Source organism: Mirounga leonina, unplaced genomic scaffold (assembly GCF_011800145.1).
Source record: "Mirounga leonina isolate KUSES-001 unplaced genomic scaffold, KU_Mleo_1.0 Mir_170, whole genome shotgun sequence".
Classification (NCBI taxonomy): domain Eukaryota; kingdom Metazoa; phylum Chordata; class Mammalia; order Carnivora; family Phocidae; genus Mirounga; species Mirounga leonina.
Genome location: NW_023270433.1, coordinates 14,881,584 through 14,897,803, shown reverse-complemented (window position 1 = coordinate 14,897,803; position 16,220 = coordinate 14,881,584). Strand labels below are relative to the sequence as shown.

At 45.9% G+C, this 16,220-nt stretch overlaps 1 protein-coding gene across 2 annotated transcripts in view; it reads right to left on the bottom strand.

The window, feature by feature from the left end:
• Positions 1–16,220, bottom strand: part of BRINP1 (BMP/retinoic acid inducible neural specific 1) — a 171,689-nt gene that overhangs the window by 65,034 nt on the left and 90,435 nt on the right. The gene's annotated exons all lie outside the window — the stretch shown is intronic.

The window sequence follows — 16,220 nt, the reverse complement described above, 5'->3', positions numbered from 1 at the left end:
GTTGAGACCTAAGGCACAAAGCAGGTTGAGACCTAGAGCAAGCTCTAGGACAATTCGAAAATCAAATAATTAGCCCAGAGCTTGTTTAATTCACAATTTTAACATGTACTCTGTGAGCATTTACCGTTTGGAAAAAATAAAGCTATGTCGTGAAGACCATGTGGGAGAATTTCCTTTCTTCACAAACGATGGAAGGGATCAAGACTGAAGACCTTCAACCCGGGAGTCCAGCTCGGGATCTCTCTCTGCCTCTTGCAAACTATGCGGGGCCATCCTGGGCAAAGCTTGTCACTTCTCCGGACTTACATCTCCTTATCTATGAAATCCAATTAATATTATCTCCTTCTTATTGCTGGTGCACAGATTACATGAAACATCGGGTGTGAGAACACCTTTGGAAACTGCCAGGTACTAATCCAATGTGAAAGAGAGTTTTATAACTTTATATCCTCACAAATTCCCAGACAAGAAAATCATTAAAAGTTCATGGGCAATGAGCAAGGAGCATGTAAACCGAATACAAGTAGAAATTCGAAGGGCCTTGGTTCAGGCTGCTTTTGCTTTATGACCTCTGTTCCTACCAAAGATGAAGCTCCTTCTGGAACAACCAGCTCTCCAGTCTGCCTGAATTACAAGCCCCAAGACCCTTGAGAAAAACAGCCTAGCCAAGAGGACGGCAAGGTCAGCCTAGATAAATGATAGGAACCAGAGTTTAATGAAAAGGTCTCCCTTCTTCTGCCACAAGATGGGAGAGATGAATGAAGGTGGGGGCACGGAGCAAGGAGAAGCAGAACAGGGGGGGAATCACCCCAGAATATGCCCCTGTAATTCAGCGGTGGAGTCTGACCCCCGATGCAGAGGAACGTGGGTCTGAAAAAATGCTTTCAAATTGGAATACATTTCCAAGACTCAGAGCTTATGGTCTGTGTCTGCTTATGGAATCTCTGTTCGTAATTCTTAACACCGTTGAAATTCTAAATAAAGTCAGCTCAGTACGTTGCACATCATCGGTATTAAGTTAATCAGCTGCACTCAAGGAACCCTTGCACGCAGCACCCAGGAAGTGCAAACTCTGAGGTCTACGGGAAGGGGATGGACACTTCCCAGGCCCACGTCCTGAAGAAGCTCACAGTCCGGCAAGAAAGACAAGACGTTTCCAGTCTGTTGTCAATCCAGGACTAGAGGACACAGAAGAGCCCAGACTTCTCAGGGCTCCAGGGGAAGCTTCAGAGGAGAGGTCATAGCTGAACTACAATTCTGAAGTCCACGTGGGCTTTAAATAGAAATGTGGTGGAGAACAGCTCTCCCCATGGAAGAAAGGGCAGGAGCAGAGCGGATGGGGGATGGACCATGAGACCCGGGAAGAGCTGAACAGGAAGGGAGGGAAAGGACAAGAGGGAGCAAGTGGGACAGAGGGAGGGGACTTGCGAGCCAGCAGAAGCTTGTGACGTGACTCCCATGACCCCCACGCCCCGGTGTTCACACCCCTGTGTAACCAGTCCCCTCTGCTTAAGTGTGGGCAGGAAGGGACCCAGCGACTGGCCTCTAATGGATGGAATGGGGAAGCGATGGAATGATCCTTCCAGGATTCATTTACAAAAGATTCTGACTTCCATTTTGCCTGCCCTGTGTGTGTGTCTCTCTCAATCTCTCTCTCACTCGCTCTGGCTCTCCCTCTGCCATGGTGTGAGATGCTCTAGGGAGAGATCCACATGGCCAGGAACCGAGGGAAGCCTCCGGCCAGCAGCTTCCAAGGAACTGGGACTCAGAAGGCCCTGAGTCCTAACAGTCACCGCATGGGTGAGCTGGGAGGCAGACCCTTCCCAGCTGAGCCTTGAACCCAATAACCCCAGCCCAGAGGTGGAGAGAGCCAGGGCCCCCAGCGCAGGCACACCCAGGCGCCCAGTCCACAGAAACTGTGAGCTAATAGATGTTGTTATATTAAGCCACCAAGTTATGGGGGTAATTTGCTACTCAGCAAGAGATGACCAATAAAAGACAATGAGGATCATCAGGTATTTCTGAGGAAAAGAGTCTTTCCTCATCAGTTTATCCCTGAAACTTATAAAATTACATATAAATGTAATTATGAAATTATGTATGTGCATAGAAAATACTCATACTTCAATGTAACAGACACATATATAATCACTTTGATTTATAACTTATGACCTTGGATTACTAATTTTTTTTCATGTGACTATGACAACTACATTCCTCAAAACCAATGTGCATTTTCACAGAGAGGTTAAGTAATGTGTCAAAAGTCACACAGCTATGGGGCGCCTGGGTGGCTCAGTCGTTAAGCGTCTGCCTTCGGCTCAGGTCATGGTCCCGGGGTCCTGGGATCGAGCCCCGCATCGGGCTCCCTGCTCTGCGGAGAGCCTGCTTCTCCCTCTCCCACTCCCCCTGCTTGTTGTGTTCCCTCTCTCGCTGTGTCTCTCTCTGTCAAATAAATAAAATCTTTAAAAAAAAAAAAAAAGTCACACAGCTAGATAGTGGTAGAGCTGGGAGGAGAAAACCGGTATGCTGATCCTTACTTCAGTCTTTTAATATAGATACTGAGACGTAAAATGTAAAAGCCATAGAATCAGGTAATGCCACCCCCACGATCAAATTACAAGCCCAAGACTCAATTCTTTCCCTCCCTCCCTTCCTCTCTCTTTATTCCCACAGCCTCTACAGTCTTCCTGATGCCCACCAGCTACCCAGCCAGGGCCTGCCATTGGGTTTCTTCCTTGAAGACATTAGACAGCTGATGCTGAGTCCCCAGCTCCTTCCTCACAGTATGGGCACAAGGCCTAAGTGGGGAGATGCACTGACCTGCTAAGCACACAGCCGGGGGCTTGGGAAGAGCTCAGTAGCTCTGTGTGTGTGTATGTGTGATTAGGAAGCACTGACTCAGTGCCCAATACCTGTTGTTTAACACCACAGGGCTCCCGATCCTAAGGAAGTCTTCCATCTTCGCGGCCAAAAGTGCATGTTTAGGAAAGCTATGAAACCATGCTGTGCTATTTGCAATGGTCATTTTAGCCAAAGAAAGAGTCCCTGCCCCAATCTGTAAGAGGGGCAGGGGTGGGAGTGGGGGTGGCAAAGAATTCTCTTGTACCAGTTCCACCTTGACGGGAAGACAGGATTTGGCCAAAGAGAGGGAGAGGGTGTTTCGGGAAGGACGAACTCCTTGTGCACAAATGGAGGATAAGGCAGTTGGAGAGAGAAGGGTGTGTGTGCGCGTGTGCGTGAGGGATGTAAATGAAAAGAGGTAAAGACAGAGAGGTTGTCAATGACCCCATGATGAAGGGCCTTGTGTGCCTAACCATGTTACTCGATTTCAGTCTCTAAACTCTGTTCTGAGTGGCCAACAATCCAGACTAAAAATGTGCAAAGAATGGATTTATGTAACTTTGTGGCCATCGTAGGGATGCTGGAGCAAAGACAGTACGAGTTACAGGATTCTAAAATGTTATACTGTTTCCCAAAGTCCCCTAAGTGAAAGGGCTTCCCAGCACGTAGACCTATTCAGAAGGAGATTTAAACAACACTGGAGCTGAAACTGGAGTTGACTTCTGTTTTCAAAATTTGGGCACCTACTGTTTTTCCAGATCTGAGGATATAGCAGCAAACAAATTAGCCGATATCAAGGAGCTTAAACTCCGGTGAGAGCACACTGATCATACAGAGCCAAATCGGTAACAAGCTGGGCGGTGGGCGGGGGGGAAGTGCTGTGAAGACAAATAAAACGGAGGAAGGCAGTCGGGATGCCCAGGGGTAGGGTGAGGTTGCAGTTATAGAGACAGCCTTCTTGACATGATGACATGAAAGGAGAGACCTGAAGAAAATGAGGAAGAGGACACGCACGGGGCACCGGTGGAAGGGTATCCAAGAAGAAGGAAGAGCAGGTGCAAAGGTCCAGAGGTAGGACTGTTTGCCAGGTTTGGGGAGCAGCAAGGAGGCAGTCCTAGATGAGCAGATAAGTAGAGGAGAGGAGATAAAAGGAAGAGTGGGAAGAAAAAAAATAACATTAAAATGTAGGATGGAGTGGGCATAAATCTTGAAAGGCTATGTTGGATTTGGTAAAGATGTCCTATTTTTAAATTCCAAGTAATGTATACAGTCAAAAGAAGGTTTTCAGCAATGACACAATCTATGTGCTAAAAGAGGATCTAGAGAGTCTGTCACAGCTACTCAACTGTGTCCTTGCAGTATGAGCAGCCGTAGACAATACATAAACATGGGAGTATAGCTGCATTCCAATAAAACTTTATTTATAAAAGCAGGTGGTGGGCCAGATTTGGCCCCCAGGGGGTTCTGAAAGCATCACTATGACTCCTTTGGTAAAAGTCATCAAATCCAACCCACTCAATTCATGGATGGGAAAACTAAATTTCAGAGACATTAAGTTATTTGCCCAAGATCACAGAGCAAATGACTTGCAGGGCTGAAATTAGAGCCCAGGACTTGTGACTCCAAGTGCAGTGCCCTTTCCACTGCAATAAGCCACCTTAAAAAGAGAGAGGGAGAAAGAGAGAAAAGAAGGTGAGAAAGCCTTGCTTGTCATGTTGTCTAACTGCTCTGCTGGCCCAGGAACAATTTCACGTAAGTTCTCAGTGAATTGAGCACAACATAAAATACATCTTTCCTTCTGAGCCCACAGAGCAAGCAAATTCCCCTTGGAGGAGAAGGCAGAACTCACAATAGCACAGGATCCGTGGAATACGCTTATGCCCAATTAAGCATCTCAGCAGGGCAGGCAAACCAATTAGACTGAGATTAAAAAAGGGCCCTGGATGGAAGGCATGGGGTTGCTGCAGCAAGGCCCATCCCACTGGGGGAGCGGGAGGTGGAGGGGCGGGTGACAGCGCGGGCAGGGATGGATGAAGACCGAGACCAGCACTGCAGATTTGAGACGAGGCTGGAGAGAAAACTATAAGGTGAAGGCTCTCTTATCAGAGCAGAGCCTTGCCTTTCTGGGACTCCTCCCTCATCCTGCCCTCTATACACACATACACACACACGCACACACACACTCGGATGCCACACTGAGGACAAAAGGCTGTGGAGCAGGCAGGAGACCCTGCCCTGTGCCCTTGGGAAGCTGTTTAATCTCCTGGGAAATAAGCTGATTGCATTAGATGATCTTCAGCCCTGCGTCTCTCAGCCTGGGCGCTGGAGGTGGAAACCCCGAATTAAAACCTAACTCTGCCACCAATTAGCTGTGAAATTGTGAACGAGTTTGCTTACCCTATAAAGCGTAGATGTCATCCCGGGGAAGCACATCTCCCATAGAGGGGACAGTTCAGATTGTATTAAGAGCATTTAGAAGGAGCCCTCCATAAACTGTAAAAGTTATTGTCCATATTGTCACTGCTGTTCTGGTTTTGGGAGATGCTCCAGTGGGAAGCTGGGTGACAGTGGGTGGACGGTGGGGTGGGTGAGGGGAGGAAACAATCATGCTCTTTTTAAAGTTACCGGTAGGGAGAACTTCTGGGATAATCGAGATCTGATCCTCGTGAATCTGTTAGAAGCAGTGCGTCTGAATTTAAGAAAGGGACCAGCAATTTATAAGCTGCTACAAGGCAGGCAGTTTCCTTACACCAGCGATAAAGACTAAAACCAGGCCACCTCGCCCCACTGTGCTGAGAGGTCAATGAAACCGTGATCAGAAAACTCTTTGTCAATCGCAACAGGGTGTGGACTGTTGTAAGCTGCTGGTGGTGTTTTTCTATTATTATTACTTGCAGAGGGCCACTCATAATGATGTTTCAACTGCATAAAATTTTCCTTTTCATTTCCCCCTCTATAAAATGGGATCACAATTTTCAGTTCTCGGGGTTGTGAGGAGAGCACCATCTATGATTACGTGTGAGTCTCCTCCAACGTCTTCTAGATAATCGAAGCTACTGAGGACCTCTGAAGAAGTGAAGGGTTGCTTTACTCTTCTTTATAGAATATTTTTTGAAGCTTGTGTTTTCTGTTTTTGTTTTTAAGCAGACTCCATGCCCAGCTTGAACTCACGACCCTGAGATCAAGACCTGAGCTAAGATCAAGAGTTGGACGCTTGACCGACTGCGCTACCCAGGCGCCCCTTGTTTTTTCGTTTGGTTTGTTTTGTTTTGTTTTGTTTTTACTTGAATCTGATTTCATAGCAGAAATGGAGGAGGTTGTTTTCAAAAACATATACCATATAGACTTCAAAATACAGAAAAAAATGGAAAAACAAAGGGAAGACAATATTTTATTTGGAAGTTTGGGTTAAAATTCGTACACAGACTTAACTCTATAATGTCCTGAACACTTCACAGAGGTGGACTGCAAATGTCCCTGAGCTTCCCTGCAGCCAAAGGAAAAAGGGAATCACAGCCCAAAGAGCCAGAGAGTCAAGAAGATAACAGAGCAGTTGTTCAGAGTTGTGAAAGAAACACACATTTCCCAGAGGCTACAATAAGACACAAACATCTCCCAGGGTTTCTCATAAAGAGATGGATGTAGTCGATGCTGGTTGGTGATATACCAACGCTTGATTGGCTCCAGGTAGCTGAGTGCATTTGCCAGAAACATCATTTGGTAAAGCAATTCCATGAAGTCAAGCATGTTACAGTCTAAATATGTGGCTCTCTAGTGTTCTGACTTAATCCAGGGTTACATTTTAGAATATTCTATAGACACTGTACCCCCGATAAATGTTTGTGGATAGCATAACTGATTAGGGTGTTTATCCCTGGGTGGCTAATCCTATTGGTTGTATTAACTCATCATTTGGAAGTTGAATAAAAACAAGCCTCTGAGTGTCTGGGTGGTGGGGGGTGGAGGGATCTGGGACCACTGTTAGCAGTAAATTGTCCCCAGAGATGAGCAAGGTGAACTGCAGTGGAGGAGGGTGAGGAGAAGAAGTCACTGAACCAGAGAGCAAGTGAGCACGAGCGCATTTCTCTTGCCTGCTCTTCCCACCCAGTCTCCCCCCGCGGGCTCCCCAGCCACCTCCCCAGCCACCTTGATCTCAAATTAGAAAACAAGGATGTTTTATCACACACCCTGCTTAGAGCCACCACAGGGAAAGGTGAAACCAAGGGCAGATGTGAAATGGAAATGATGCCTCTTAACAACTAGGGTGTTGGGAACAAATCCCCCATTGTCTCCCTGTCCCAGAATGGAAGCGAGGGGGCAGCCGAGGAATCAGGGCATCAAGTGGATCTCAGGGGCAATTCGGTGCCAGAGGGGTGAGGAGAGGAAAAGCAGGATAAAAGTCGCTGAAAACACGATTGCGAACAGGTTCATTTTAATTACAAGACACTGACTTAACAGTGGAGGATAAAATAATCCTCGCTTACGATGTGTATATAAGCCTTTTTGCTTTCCAAATGTGTTCACCTAAGTAACGGCATTTTTATTTTTATACCAACTCAGTAGCAGTTCTGAAGGCTCTTCTGGGAATAAATTTCAGAGAAACCAGGAGAAGCATCTTGGAATGGGGCTCCAGGCTTCTCATGGAGGAGAAACTTGAGAAGAATAGAAACAAAACGGGCACATCAGAATGGCCCCAGTTTTACTTAAATGGACCATTCCCTAAAAAGCAAGTGGGGTTCTTCGTGGAGCCCTGTTACTGAGGGCGGGGGTGCAGTGGGGGTTACGGGCATCCACGGTAGGTGAAAGCAGCTTAAATGCACTTGCTTGATGTCCTCCAAGTGGCTCATCTATTTCCTGAGATGCCCTCGATCACCTGAGCCATCTCTTTGCCAAAACATCAGAATGAAACAGCTTTGGGAGCATCAACCAAGGATATTCCTGTCATTTCCCAAATGAAGCAAGTAAAGGACAAGAGAAAAAGGACCTGCCCAAAGCCACACACCATTGGTGGCAGGAGGGACTCGAATCTGGTCTCTGATCTCAGATTCAGCGTCTTCTGTCCTGATCCACTGCCCCGGCCCATCACCTCCATTGTGTGGGGTCTACAGGACACTAGGTCCTTTGCAAAGCTCTGTCATCATGCACATTATCCTTCCAACAACCTGGAAGAGGGGGAGAATTGCCATCACCATCAGGAGTGGGGAAAACTAAGGCCCAGGCTGGTGGGCAGAGCGAACCCGTGCCAGAGCTGAGACAGAAACTCCAATGGCATGATTCTCGGCCAGTGGGAGCAGGTGCCTCTCTGCTTCTTCCTGCTTTCCCCTCCTCTGCCCCCTCAGGCATCACCACACCAGTGGAGGACAGGTGAACACACTCCCATGCCACCTTGCAGATGCTCTGCAGGAGAACGTGATCTCAGGGGCAAGCCTGAGCAGCTCATTCCACAGAGCACCAACAAAAGGGCCACAGAACAGGTCTGTTCTGAAGATGTGATGGCATCTGGAGGAAGCACAGACTTCAGGGTCAGAAAGCCCTGGCTCTGAATGAGCATGAAGCCATTCATCAGCTGAGCGAGTCTTTGCAAATTCCTCAGCCTCTCTGAGCTTCTATTGGTGCAAGAGGAATTCTAGTACCTACCTTGCAGGGTTGCTGGAAGGATTAAGCATAATGAACACAATTAATCTGACCGTTGTAGCTACTCAATAAGTGTTAGCTATTTATCCTTTGGCGAGGCATTCTAAAAGGGGAGTTTGTCGCATAACACATAACTTCTAATGGATATTTTAAATGATCTTAATATGCTCAGGGGCTCCAGGGATTATGCAAACTGCATATAAATAAAATATTTAAAATTCTGTTTACTCAATTTGTCTCTCTGCTTATTTCCAAAGCATCTATTGTGAAAGCATGACTCATAACTAAATATAGATTAATAAAAGTTTGGAGTGGAGCAGCAATTACTCTCCAATTATCATAAATCCCATTAAACATTGCAATTATATGAATTTTCTCTTTCAGTCCACAAAATTTGAGAGTTCCAAGGGACCACGGAGAACGTCTTCGTATATGGCCTTCAATCTTTAGAGGGCAACCTGGAGAGTCTGAGAGGGGGGATAATTTTCCACTGTCAGTGGCAGAACTGGGTTTTCAAATCCAGGTCTCGCACAGCCAGACCTCTGCTCACTGCCTTCTGCCGTGGTGCATATTTTTAGGAGAAGAAAAATGAACAACTTCCCCAGCAAGTAATACTGCATTTAATTGCCAGTTGCCCCCTTGTTAAAATATTTTGGTATTAGTGAGCATGATGCCATCTCAAAGCCTTCCCCAAACCCACATTCCCAGTGAGGTCCTTCTTTTGTTTCCCTATATAGAAAAAGGTTCCCTGTCCTTGTTTTAAACTAGTTAAGAAAGATCTTTTTCTTCAACTCATTCAACACACATTCACTGAGTTTCTGGTTCTATATCAAGAACTGGGGATCTGGGACACCTGGGTGGGCATCTGCCTTCAGCTTGGGTCATGGTCCCAGGGTCCTGGGATCAAGCCCCGAGTTGAGTAGGGCTCCCTGCTGAGTGGGAGCTTGCTTCTCCCTCCCCTCTGCTTGCTGCTCCCTCTGCTTGTGTTCTCTCTCTCAATCTCTGTCAAGTGAATGGATAAAATCTTAAGAAAAAAAAAAAAAAGAAAAAGAATTGGGGATCTAAAACCTTCCCTGATTCAACTTAGATGTACCAAAGTCCTCAAAAAAGATTTAAAATATTTTGGTATTAGTGAGCATGATGCCATCTCAAAGCCTTCCCTTTTAAACTAGTTAAGAAAGATCTTTTTATCTTTCTGTCCAAATCTGTCACACCGCCTGTTTTGTAAATAAAATTTTATTGGGACACAGTGATGTTCATCTGTTTGTGAATGGTCTGTGGCTGTTTTCAGACAATGTGACAGAGTTTAGCAGCTTCGAGAGAGACCACAGGGCCCACAAAGTCTAAAATATTTACTATTTACTGTCTGGCCTTTACAGAAAAAGTTTGCAGACCCTGATTTAACCCATTGACTTGGCCAGTCAAATAACGTATTTTTAAGGAAATAATCAAGGAGGCCAGATCAAAGATTTATAGATTGAGCTACTCCAACAGATAGATCAGTAAATTCTGTGTGTGTATATGTGTGTGTGTGTGTGTGTGTGTTTGAAAAGATTCCCTTACCCTAAAACTATTTTTAAACTCCTGGGCCAAAGCAAATTAGAAAACAAGGATGTTTTATCACACACTCTGCTTGGAACACCTTTAAACCTAGACAACAAAGTCATTATTTAAATACAAATTAAACGGAACTGATTTAAAAAAAAAATGCCCAGATCACACCTGAGTTAAGAAAATAAACATGTTTCCAGTGGAATTTATGATTTGATGATCAAATAAGGCAATTGACTTGATAGATGCAATGATGAAAAAAAAAACAACCCACACCATCTGGGAAGGTCTAAGGCATTCCCAGAGGTACCTGATTGCCCAAGCACCACAAGAAGAAGGCAGACCCCACCACTTTTCCTAGTTGTTGGAACCTGATGAGTTGTAATGTCATGAAAACCTGGCTCTGAGGGCTCTAATTTACAGACGAGGGAGAGCTGACAGCACGATAAAGCCCCACTTGATAGAGCGAGCTCTCTCTGACTGATAGAACTAATCAGAATAGAACAGGTCGCCCCGAGAATTAAGGAGGCTCCTGTCTGTAGCCATCAAAGCAGAATTTGAATAACTGATTGACAGAGATGCTTATAGGAGGGATTCAAAACCTAAAAGATGGCCGAAAAGTGTTGTTGCTGTATTTCCCGGACTAGGCGACCCGAGGAGTTTCAAGAAGAGAAGAATGCGTTTGCAAGCTTAGGAACGGTCTTCTGGATGCCCAGCTGAACTAGAAATGGTTCAGTCTGGAACCAGTAATGTTGTAACCACCGACAGGTATGTTAGTCTCACATAAGCACCGGGATGATAGGTGATAGATCTGGAAGACATTACCTACTTAGTTGTTTTTGTTTTTGGTTTAGCTCTGAGTTAGTTGGATGATACTTCAAAACACACTGAGGGGTGCCAAACCCCTGGTCTCTCTCACAGCTACCCCTACACTCTAAATTTTAATTCTACTCTTTCCTCTAAAGCACATAAAAAATAGTTCTTCTTCATCAAATGATACTTCGGTTCTTTTTTGGTGTCCCCACAAGCAACTAACAAATGTTATTTTTCCCAGGGATAAAGGCATTTCAATGGCCACCTCCTCTGAAAGCACAGCGACCATTCTTCTGCAAGCTCATTTGGTACTTTCCAAAAGAGCCTCACCCCCCTTCTTGTATGCAGATGCTTATCCACCTGCATCGATAGACTCAGCCATGAGTAATATCTATTTTCCAATACTGGACATGCTTGATTCTTCAGATGCATATGCTTAAGCATAAATAATATTGGCCACCTCATATGAGCCAGGTGCTTTGCATTCATACTCACACCATCTGGGAGGTAGTTATGACCATCCCCATTTTACAGATAAAGAACAGCAGGTTCAAAAACCTCAATCTGGGTTTAACATTATGTGCACACCAGATTTGATTTACACTTTTCAACTCAAGATTCTGTCTAGCAAGCTAACTACCCACTGTGAACCTCAAGTCTGTGAATTTATATAAACTGTTCCTAAACCACCTTGCATTTCTTACCTCCCTCCTGCATTTTCAGCAAGGTGCTGCCAATATTTTGGCTTCCTTCAAGGCTGACAGTGGGTCTGGAGGAACAGGCACAGGGTTTTGAGCAAAGGCATCGTAACTCTACTCTCTACCACAATAAGTTGGATCAGCATAGACAGTAATGAATTCTTTTTGGATTTCACTTTCCTTATCTGTAAAATGGACAGCTGGACTGGGTTTGTGGCCTCCCAATTTTCGTTTAGACATGAAACGTTTGCTTCGTTAATTCATTCTTTCAAATAAGTTTTTGCAGCTTAGCTCGTTTGGGAACATCTACCAGGATTCAGTCTCTATTTTAGGTGCTGGGGCTACAGAAGTGAACAATACAGACCAAGAACTTGCATTTTTCTGGGGAAAACACAGATGACAATATTCCAATAAATCTCTTGCCCAATAGGTAAGTTATATGTAAGTAGAACTTCTCTGGGGATGAGATGGTTGCAGAACCCTGTCTCTCCCCTCACTATCCTACCCTTCAGGCTAGGGAGCCCAATTTGAAAACTCTCAGACTCAGATTCTATTGGTGCTTTGTGAAGTGAGGTCCACAGGCCACCTGCATCATAATTTGGTGGGAATCCATGTTAAGATCCAGAAACAAGGGGCACCTAGGTGGCTCAGTCGGTTAAGCGTCTGACTCTTGGTTTCGGCTCAGGGTCCTGAGATCCAGCCCCAGGTCGGGCTCCACACTCTTTGGGGAGTCTGCTTGAGACTTTTTCCCTTTCCCTCTCTCTCTCCCTCTGCTCCTCTCCCCACTCGCGTGTGCTCTCTCTCTCTCTCTCAAATAAATAAATAAAATCTTTAAAAAAAATACAGAAACAGGAGCTCACTAAACTTAGCAAATCAGAGTCTCTGCCTTTGCCTTTTTAACAAACCCCCGGGGGACACTTCTAGAGTAAAATAGAGAACCCCAGGACTGAAGAGACCTCTGAGGTGTCCTCTACCTTGGACTGCTTTCTCTTCCATTCCCTTCTAGCAAACTGTTTTTCAACGTACCAGAAGGTGACTCCTAGAGGAAACTTTCTCTGACTGCCCTAGCCTGCTCTGGCCTCCCAGACCAGGGAACACAGTGAACATAGACGTACTTGTGTGATGGTTTCACTGTCATCCCCTCCACTAGAGAGTAACCTCCACGGGGCAGAGACTGTCAGTTCTAAGACATTCCTGGAACTTATAAAGTGCCCAATAAATAATTCCTAAATAAATCAAAGTGGTATGAATGAGTTGATGAATGGCTCTCTCCTTTCCAGCACTGAGAAGCTCATGTTTTTAGGCACCCCCCCACGATCAGACCATTCCGCTGCCAAAACTCCCCCCACCCCACCCCCGGAGCCTGGCAAGTTACCTTAGGACTCTTTTTCCAAATTGTCCAAGTCTTAGTGACTTCCTGTTTCTATTTATTACTGCACCCCGTCCCAGGCGTAAGCAGAGGTGACAATGAAAGCCTCAATGGGGAGAATTTTGGAATTAATCCTTAACACCCTTGTGCTTTCATGTTTCCATTGTCCAATCAGGAGCACAATTAATAAGTCCAGAGAAAGAACTCTTGAGATGAAATAAAACAAGATTCTTAGCCAAGACACATGGGGGTGTAAATGCCACCCACCTGGTTCTCCCGCCTCTGCAATTCTTCCACATATCATAGCCAGAATTACCTTCTAGAACAGTGGGTTTGGCTCATGCCACCTCCTCTGCTTTGTTGGGAAGCCGTCAATGAGTCCCCACTGCCTACCAAATACATAGGAAACATTCCGGATTCTTACTCAAGATGCCTCATGACCAGAGTTAAACTTCAGACGCCCGGCTCCTTCCTCTGCCACTCTGTCCTTACTCCAGTCAAATGTAACTGCTTGGTGGTCCCATTCATAATTATTATCACCCACCTTCCCTTCTCCCTTACATTTTTATGAACATTCAGAGACTAATCACTACCTAAAGTGTAGCCCAGGCCTCTTAATTCTGAGTAGAATGCCTTTCACGGCCTGTTCTACCTCCTTATTTTTGCCAGCTTCTTCTTGACTCCTAATCTCCCCCCCAACCCTGGCGAGTACAGAGGTTTCTTCTTCTTTTTTTTTTTTAGGTTTATTCTTTACGAAGCTCAATCAAATATACAAACCCACTCTGACCTCCAGGCATTCTTACTCATCAATAGCACTTTGCCCTTCTCCAATCAAAACACAATTGCCTGTTTACTTCTTTCTGTCTCTGTTACATGATCCATTCTGCATGAGAATGGCGGAGGGGGGGGCGGGTTGTGGAGAGAAAGGATGCCTGTTCGGTGTACTCTTAGCACCTAGCTCCAGGCCTGGTATGCAGTAGGTTCTGAAATTTTTGAGACGAGAATGACTGTGCCTCTCTCATCACAATCAGTTGACTCCAAGACTTCCTGTCTATTCATTCCTTCCACCAATATTGTTTTAAAACACCGACTATGTTCAAGGCAGGCTTCTAAATGCAGGACACAGCAGTGAAAGGACAGACAAAGTGTTGCTCTTGTCCAGCTCCCATTCTCGTAGGAGAACCAGTCAGTAAACAAACTGATGTTTATGCCATGAAATGCCAGATAGTGGTGGGTCTCAAGGAAAAATAAAACAAGGTAAGGGCGCCTGGGTGGCTCAGTTGGTTGAGCGACTGCCTTCGGCTCAGGTCATGATCCTGGAGTCCCTGGATCGAGTCCCGCATCGGGCTCCCTGCTCGGCGGGGAGTCTGCCTCTCTCTCTGACCCTCCCCCCTCTCATGCTCTCTATCTCATTCTCTCTCTCAAATAAATAAATAAAATCTTAAAAAAATAAAAAATAAAACAAGGTAAGGGGACGGAAAGTGACAGGGGTAGAGAGGGCATATTTTTATATGCGGGTGGTGGAAGCTTTTGTAATGAAGCGAAACCTAGAGACCTAGGGAAGGTAAAGGAGGCTGAGCTCTGTCCCAGGCAGAGGGGAAAGCAAATGCCCAAAACTGTGAGAACTGAGAGTATTTGAAAAAGTGACAGAAAGACAGTGTGGAGAGGGACCGCAGGGAGAGGTCGCAGGGGCCACATGAAGGAGGTCATTGTGGGCCGTCGTGGGACTTAGGATTTCGTATTAAGTGCAATGAAAAGCCACCAGAGGGATCTAAGAAGCGAGACAGAATAGGAGTCAGGTTTCAGAAAGATCGGTCTGCTGCTTTGTGAAGAAGAGCGGAAGGTGGGGCGTGACGCAGGTGGAGGCTGAGATGCCACTAGATGGCCACGGCAGGGGTCCAGATGAGTGTTCACGGTGGCCTGGAGGAGGCCGGTACCGGTCAGGTGGGCAAGAAAGCGGAGATGCACGTTGTCAGTGAAATCCATAGCCATCTGTGGGTGGAGGGTGTGAAAGGAAGATGAGAATCCTGGATGCTTCTGGCTTGGGGTACAAATAAGTGGGTCAGATGAAAATGGGACTATTGGTGGAGGAACACCTTTGAAAGGAGAAACCAAGAATTCAGACTTTGATATGACACATTAAAGAAGGCGATGAAATAGCTGGGTATAGACGTCTGCAGCCCAGGGGAGGGGTCTGGGCTGGGGATATAAAAGCGAATCATCAGGACAGATTCTGTAAAGCCACTAGAGAAAAGAAGAACAGAAGAAATCCTCGAAACGTGGGGATGGATACAGAAGAGGCCCAAGGACTGAGACCCCAGAAAAGAGAAGGATCCAGCTAAGGCACTGAGAAGGTGAGCCAAGTGAACAAAGAGTGTGAACAAAGAAAGTGCTTTAATTGACGCAAAATCAAAATTCCCTACCAGAGCTTCTATGAACTGACTGCTTACCTGTCTACCCTTCTCCCATTGACCGCACTCTACGCAGTCTCCTTGATCCGTCCTCCCGCAGGCTGGGATGTCTTGGCCTTTCATGACTTTGTGGCCTGCAGGGGGCGCCCTTCCCTCGTATCGCTGCTGTGAGGGCCCCTCATCCTCTGAAGCTCAGTCACCAATCTCTGGCCACCAAACTAAACTAGCCCCCATCCCATTACCCGATTTTCATTTACTTATGGCAATCGGGACACCGTCTGCAAGTATCTCATCTATTTGTTTGCACTTGATTATCTTTCTCCCCATAGTACTCTCCGGGCCTCAGCCCATTTCCCCACCACCACATAAACTCCAGAACAAGGACACCATTGTACTCATTGGATGGCTCCCTGCAGGAGCCTATGACCTGTGCCCACAAATATTCATTGAAGACATCAAAGAATTCACCTGTCCAAATCCCATCCATCAAGACCAAAAGAAAATCCTATTTCATCTATGGAGACTTCCCTAACGCCTCCATCTTAAAGCAAAATATGAGAGTCACTAAAATTTAGGAGAAAGAGGACAGGCCTGGAAATCAAGTCAGAATGGGGTTCAAGTCCTGACTCTGCTTCTAATCAGCCATGTGGCTTTGCACCAGTCAGGTAACATTTCTGGGCCTGTTTCCTACACAATAAAGGTCCCTCCTCCATGAGTTGCCTTTTAGAGAAAATGTATGCAAAGGGCTGGCCACATAGACCTGCCCATAAGGGCTTTTATCTTATCATCACTATCCTTCCCTCCTCTGCATTCCCCAAGCAGGCACCTGCACCTGAGGGGCCATGAGATGACTCTGGATGACAATTTCTTTTACAGGTGGGCTTTGTCCCCATCAGACAC